The sequence below is a fragment of the Schistocerca americana genome, chromosome X, assembly GCF_021461395.2.
Source record: "Schistocerca americana isolate TAMUIC-IGC-003095 chromosome X, iqSchAmer2.1, whole genome shotgun sequence".
Taxonomy (NCBI): domain Eukaryota; kingdom Metazoa; phylum Arthropoda; class Insecta; order Orthoptera; family Acrididae; genus Schistocerca; species Schistocerca americana.
In genome coordinates, this window is record NC_060130.1 from 318,900,098 (window position 1) to 318,907,307 (window position 7,210).

Consider the following 7,210-nt stretch of genomic DNA (forward strand, 5'->3'; position numbering starts at 1 on the left):
ACTCAAGGAAGGGGAGGGGACTTCGCCTTTATATTGGAAAATGTTTACCATTAGACCACGTTCAGAATTATCCCCAGGAAACCTTGAGAGAATGACAACACTTTTTCTGTATCTTACACATCCCAAAATCTTGCTAACTCATTCAGATCACAGGAATGGCTTCAAAGTGGTGGCCAAGATTATTGTAGCGTTTAGTGAGCCTCTGCAACGACCGGCATATGTCAGACTGACTGTATCCGGCCATGATTTTCTGTGGCTCAGTCAGCGTAAATGGAAAAGAAAGAAAAGATTGAGCACACATTTCTAATATATGTATATTAATTAGATACGCATCTTAATCCCCTTCTGTCTCCTGTCCCTGTCCATTTGCCCTTCCCCTTTCTTCGTCCATTTCCTCCTCCTTCCTCTTCTTTGTGTCCATCACCTTCCCTCCCTCTCTATGCCCATCTTCTCCTCCTCATCCGTCTCGATCTCCTTCTGCCCCCTCTTTTTCCCCCTCTGTCAGTCCATCACCCCCTCCCATTTTCTTTATCCATCTTCTCCTTCCTCTCTCTTTCCCTCCCCCCCCCCTCTCTCTCTCTCTCTCTTTCTTTCTCTCTCTCTCTCTCCTCTTGCCCCCTCTTCCTGTCCATCTCCTCCTTTCCATTTTCACTTCCTCTAACCACTCTGTCGATCTCCACTTGCCCCTACTCTCTGACCTGGAGGCTTTTTTACTGTTATTTGAATTTCAAGTTCTGTGGTAGCATTGTAATCATAAACCAATAAACCATAAATACAATTTTGCTGTTTGGAAACAATGTTAAACAATTGTATGTTTTGAATGTACAAAAAAATGGTTCAAATGGCTCTGAGCACTAAGGGACTTAATTTCTGAGATCATCAGTCCCCTAGAACTTAGAACTACTTAAATCTAACTAACCTAAGGACGTCACACACATCCATGCCCGAGGCAGGATTCGACCCTTCGACCGTAGCCGTCCCGCTTTGTATGTACATTTATGTATATAAGTGTCTAAACTTTACTACGAAAACGTGTAAAATTTTGAAATAAATGGGAAAGTATATTTTCAGATTATGGGAACGTGTATTACGTACCTGAAAACACGCCCATGTGAACAAATAAACATGTATATTTTTACGATGTTTCCCCTCATATGATGTTCCAAATTATATATAAAAACATGTGGGTATTTGAATAGAATGTTGAGTCAAAATTTCGAAGCAATCCGTGAAGAACTGTGGGAGATTCGAGATTCTGAAGAAACGAACATCCAAGTTAGTGCTTATATAGGAACTATAAATGTTCCTCATCGTAATTCACGATATATGTTTGACAGTATGGTTTCAAACTTTGAAACAACATTGCACTGGAATACACATTGGTTTTTTACCTAATTTTAATATATGTAATGTATATTTTATTATAAATTTAATAATAGGGAAACGTTAGAAAAATATCAGCAGCTATATATTAATGAAATGGGTGCCTAAAAACACGCCTGTATGAGATTGAAAAGTTGCCTGTATTATATTGCAAAGTTGTGTCAAAATTAGAAGGAATCGGTAAAGAACTTTTGGAGGCACACGATTTTGAACAAACAAACTTTATATACACTCCTGGAAATTGAAATAAGAACACCGTGAATTCATTGTCCCAGGAAGGGGAAACTTTATTGACACATTCCTGGGGTCAGATACATCACATGATCACACTGACAGAACCACAGGCACATAGACACAGGCAACAGAGCATGCACAATGTCGGCACTAGTACAGTGTATATCCACATTTCGCAGCAATGCAGGCTGCTGTTCTCCCATGGAGACGATCGTAGAGATGCTGGATGTAGTCCTGTGGAACGGCTTGCTATGCCATTTCCACCTGGCGCCTCAGTTGGACCAGCGTTCGTGCTGGACGTGCAGACCGCGTGAGACGACGCTTCATCCAGTCCCAAACATGCTCAATGGGGGACAGATCCGGAGATCTTGCTGGCCAGTGTAGTTGACTTACACCTTCTAGAGCACGTTGGGTGGCACGGGATACATGCGGACGTGCATTGTCCTGTTGGAACAGCAAGTTCCCTTGCCGGTCTAGGAATGGTAGAACGATGGGTTCGATGACGGTTTGGATGTACCGTGCACTATTCAGTGTCCCCTCGATGATCACCAGTGGTGTACGGCCAGTGTAGGAGATCGCTCCCCACACCATGATGCCGGGTGTTGGCCCTGTGTGCCTCGGTCGTAAGCAGTCCTGATTGTGGCGCTCACCTGCACGGCGCCAAACACGCATACGACTATCATTGGCACCAAGGCAGAAGCGACTCTCATCGCTGAAGACGATACGTCTCCATTCGTCCCTCCATTGACGCCTGTCGCGACACCACTGGAGGCGGGCTGCACGATGTTGGGGCGTGAGCGGAAGACGGCTATCGGTGTGCGGGACCGTAGCCCAGCTTCATGGAGACGGTTGCGAATGGTCCTCGCCGATACCCCAGGAGCAACAGTGTCCCTAATTTGCTGGGAAGTGGCGGTGCGGTCCCCTACGGCACTGCGTAGGATCCTACGGTCTTGGCGTGCATCCGTGCGTCGCTGCGGTCCGGTCCCAGGTCGACGGGCACGTGCACCTTCCGCCGACCACTGGCGACAACATCGATGTACTGTGGAGACCTCACGCCCCACGTGTTGAGCAATTCGGCGGTACGTCCACCCGGCCTCCCGCATGCCCACTATACGCCCTCGCTCAAAGTCCGTCAACTGCACATACGGTTCACGTCCACGCTGTCGCGGCATGCTACCAGTGTTAAAGACTGCGATGGAGCTCCGTATGCCACGGCAAACTGGCTGACACTGACGGCGGCGGTGCATAAATGCTGCGCAGCTAGCGCCATTCGACGGCCAACACCGCAGTTCCTGGTGTGTCCGCTGTGCTGTACGTGTGATCATTGCTTGTACAGCCCTCTCGCAGTGTCCGGAGCAAGTATGGTGGGTCTGACACACTGGTGTCAATGTGTTCTTTTTTCCATTTCCAGGAGTGTAGATCGTATAAGAACCAGACATACCAGCACAAGTAACCTTAATAGAACAGTACTTGTAACGGCGCGTAATGGCGTCATTTACAATTTGTAGAAGATCAGTCTAACGTGTGCCACCTAGTTGGGGTTGTTTGGGGAAGGAGACCAGACAGCGAGGTCATCGGTCTCATCGGATTAGGGAAGGATGGAGAGGGAAGTCGGCCGTGCCCTGTCAGAGGAACCATCCCGGCGTTTTCCTGGAACGATTTAGGTTAATCACGGAAAACCTAAATCAGGATGGCCGAACGCGGGATTGAACTGTCGTCCTCCCGAATGCGAGTCCAGTGTCGAACCACTGCGCCACCTCGCTCGGTCTGCCATGTAGTATAAAATTTTTGTAGTGGCTGTTTAAGTTAAGGAGGCCTTTATCCGAAACATTGTCGATGGCTTCAGGTTTGAAAATAAATATGCTCAGTAGATGTACGTAACTGCCGGCCGGTGTGGCCGAGCGGTTCTAGGCGCTTCAGTCTGGAACCGCACGACCGCTACGGTCGCAGGTTCGAATCCTGCCTAGGGCATGGACGTGTGTGATGTCCTTAGGTTAGTTAGGTTTAAGTAGTTCTAAGTTCTAGGGTACTGATGACCTCAGATGTTAAGTCCCATAGTGCTCAGAACCCACCATTTGAACCATTTTCTTGTACGTAACTGTTTACGTTTTAAGATTTGAGCCCTGGAGCTGTGCCCTGTTTGATCAAGTATTTTCATATCGGTATCTCTTGTCATCGATCACCTTATCGGCATATCTACACAACAAAAGAAGTTTTCCATCACCTCATCTCCGAGACTTCCGGAACCTGTAGAGAACATTGGAATAGAGATCAACATAACCATCGTTTACGCCCTTTTTACTGCTCATGAAAACCACACATTGCAGTTGTACCCCCAGACGACGAGACCTGCAGAGCTGGTGGTCCAGACTGCTGTACACACCTGTACCTCTAATACCAAGTAGCACATCCTCTGTATTCGTCGTGGCATACTGTCCACCAGTTCATCAAGGAATTGTTGGTCCAGATTGTCCCACTCCTCAAGGGCGATTCAGCGTAGATCCATCGGAGTGGTTGGTGAGTCACGTGGTCCATAAACAGGCCTTTTCAGTCTATCCCAGGCATGTTCGATAGGGTTCATGTGGTAAGAACATGCTGGCCATTCTAGACGAGCGATGTCGTTATCACGAAGGAAGTCTTTCACAAGATGTGGTCGACGGGGGCGCGAATTGTCGTCCATGAAGACGAATGCCTCGCCAATATGCTGCCGACATGGTTGCACTATCGGTCGGAGGATAGCATTCACGTATCGTACAGCCGTTATGGCGCCTTCCATGACCACCAGCGGCGTACGTCGACCCCACATAATGCCACCCCAAAACAGCAGGGAACCTCAACCTTGTTACAGGCCAGTGTTCACTCTGTCTGCTTGCCGGGGGGTCTCATCCGAGATGTGGAGGAGGCCCTACCGGCGGCGATAGAGAGCACTGGGTGCACCCGACTGCAAATTGTTGCTCATGTCGGCACCAATGACTCCTGCCGTCTGGGTTCAGAGGTCATCCTCAGTTCGTACAGGTGGTTGGCGGAATTGGTGAAGGCGGAAAGCCTCGCTCGCGGGGTGAAATCAGAGCTAACTATTTGTAGTATCGTTCCCAGAACCGATCGCGGTCCTCTGGTTTGGAGCCGAGTGGAAGGCTTAAACCAGAGGCTCAGACGATTCTGCGGAGATCTGGGGTGCAAATTTCTCGACCTCCGCTATCGGGTGGAGAAATGTAGGGTCCCCCTGAATAGGTCAGGCGTGCACTACACACCAGAAGCGGCTACAAGGGTAGCGGAGTACGTGTGGAATGCACATGGGTTTTTTTTAGGTTAGATACTTCCCTCCCTAGGCCCGACAAGACGCCTCCTGAGACGCGGCAAGGTAGGAGTAGGCAAAATGCAACAGGGAATAACAATATTAATGTGCTAATAGTAAACTGCAGGAGCGTCTACAGAAAGGTCCCAGAACTGCTCTCATTAATAAACGGTCACAACGCCCATATAGTACTAGGGACAGAAAGTTGGCTGAAACCAGACGTAAACAGTAATGAAATCCTAAACTCAGATTGGAATGTATACCGCAGAGACAGGCTGGACAGTGAAGGGGGAGGCGTGTTTATAGCGATAAGAAGAGCAATAGTATCGAAGGAAATTGACGGAGATCCGAAATGTGAAATGATTTGGGTGAAGGTCACGGTTAAAGCAGGCTCAGACATGGTAATGGGATGTCTCTATAGGCCCCCTGGCTCAGCAGCGTTTGTGGCTGAGCACCTGAAGGATAATTTGGAAAATATTTCGAGTAGATTTCCCCACCATGTTATAGTTCTGGGTGGAGATTTTAATTTGCCGGATATAGACTGGGAGACTCAGACGTTCATAACGGGTGGCAGGGACAAAGAATCCAGTGAAATTTTTTTAAGTGCTTTATCTGAAAACTACCATGAGCAGTTAAACAGAGAACCGACTCGTGGCGATAACATATTAGACCTTCTGGTGACAAACAGACCCGAACTATTTGAAAAAGTTAACGCAGAACAGGGAATCAGCGATCATAAAGCGGTTACGGCATCGATGATTTCAGCCGTAAATAGGAATATTAAAAAGGGTAGGAAGATTTTTCTGTTTAGAAAAAGTGACAAAAAGCAGATTTCAGAGTACCTGTTGGCTCAACACAAAAGTTTTGTCTCAAGTACAAATAGTGTTGAGGATCAGTGGACAAAGTTCAAAACCGTCGTACATAATGCGTTAGATGAGTATGTGCCAAGCAAGATCGTAAGAGATGGAAAAGAGCCACCGTGGAACAACAACCGAGTTAGAAAACTGTTGCGGAAGCAAAGGGAACTTCACAGCAAACATAAACATAGCCAAAGCCTTGCAGACAAACAAAAATTACGCGAAGCGAAATGTAGTGTGAGGAGGGCTATGCGAGAGGCGTTCAATGAATTCGAAAGTAAAGTTCTATGTACTGACTTGGCAGAAAATCTTAAGAAATTTTGGTCTTATGTCAAAGCGGTAGGTGGGTCAAAACAAAATCTCCAGACACTCTGTGACCAAAATGGTACTGAAACAGAGGATGACAGACTAAAGGCCGAAATACTAAATGTCTTTTTCCAAAGTTGTTTCACAGAGGCAGATTGCACTGTAGTTCCTTCTCTAGATTGTCGCACAGATGACAAAATGGTAGATATCGAAATAGACGACAGAGGGATAGAGAAACAATTAAAATCGCTCAAAAGAGGAAAGGCCTCTGGACCTGATGGGATACCAGTTCAATTTTACACAGAGTACGTGAAGGAACTTGCCCCCCTTCTTGCAGCGGTGTACCGTAGGTCTCTAGAAGAGCGTAGCGTTCCAAAGGATTGGAAAAGGGCACAGGTCATCCCCGTTTTCAAGAAGGGACGTCGAGCAGATGTGCAGAACTATAGACCTATATCCCTAACGTCGATCAGTTGTAGAATTTTGGAACACGTATTGTGTTCGAGTATAATGACTTTTCTGGAGAAAAGAAATCTACTCTGTAGGAATCAGCGTGGGTTTCGAAAAAGACGGTCGTGTGAAACCCAGCTCGCGCTATTCGTCCACGAGACTCAGAGGGCCATAGACACGGGTTCACAGGTAGATGCCGTGTTTCTTGACTTCCGCAAGGCGGTCGATACAGTTCCCCACAGTCGTTTAATGAACAAAGTAAGAGCATATGGACTATCAGACCAATTGTGTGATTGGGATGAAGAGTTCCTAGATACAGGACGCAGCATGTCATTCTCAATGGAGAGAAGTCTTCCGAAGTAAGAGCGATTTCAGGTGTGCCGCAGGGGAGTGTCATAGGACCGTTGCTATTCACAATATACATAAATGACCTTGTGGATGACATCGGAAGTTCACTGAGGCTTTTTGCGGATGATGCTGTGGTGTATCGAGAGGTTGTAACAATGGAAAATTGTACTGAAATGCAGGAGGATCTGCAGCGAATTGACGCATGGTGCAGGGAATGGCAATTGAATCTCAATGTAGACAAGTGTAATGTGCTGCGAATACACAGAAAGATAGATCGTTTATCATTTAGCTACAAAATAGCAGGTCAGCAACTGGAAGCAGTTAATACCATAAATTATCT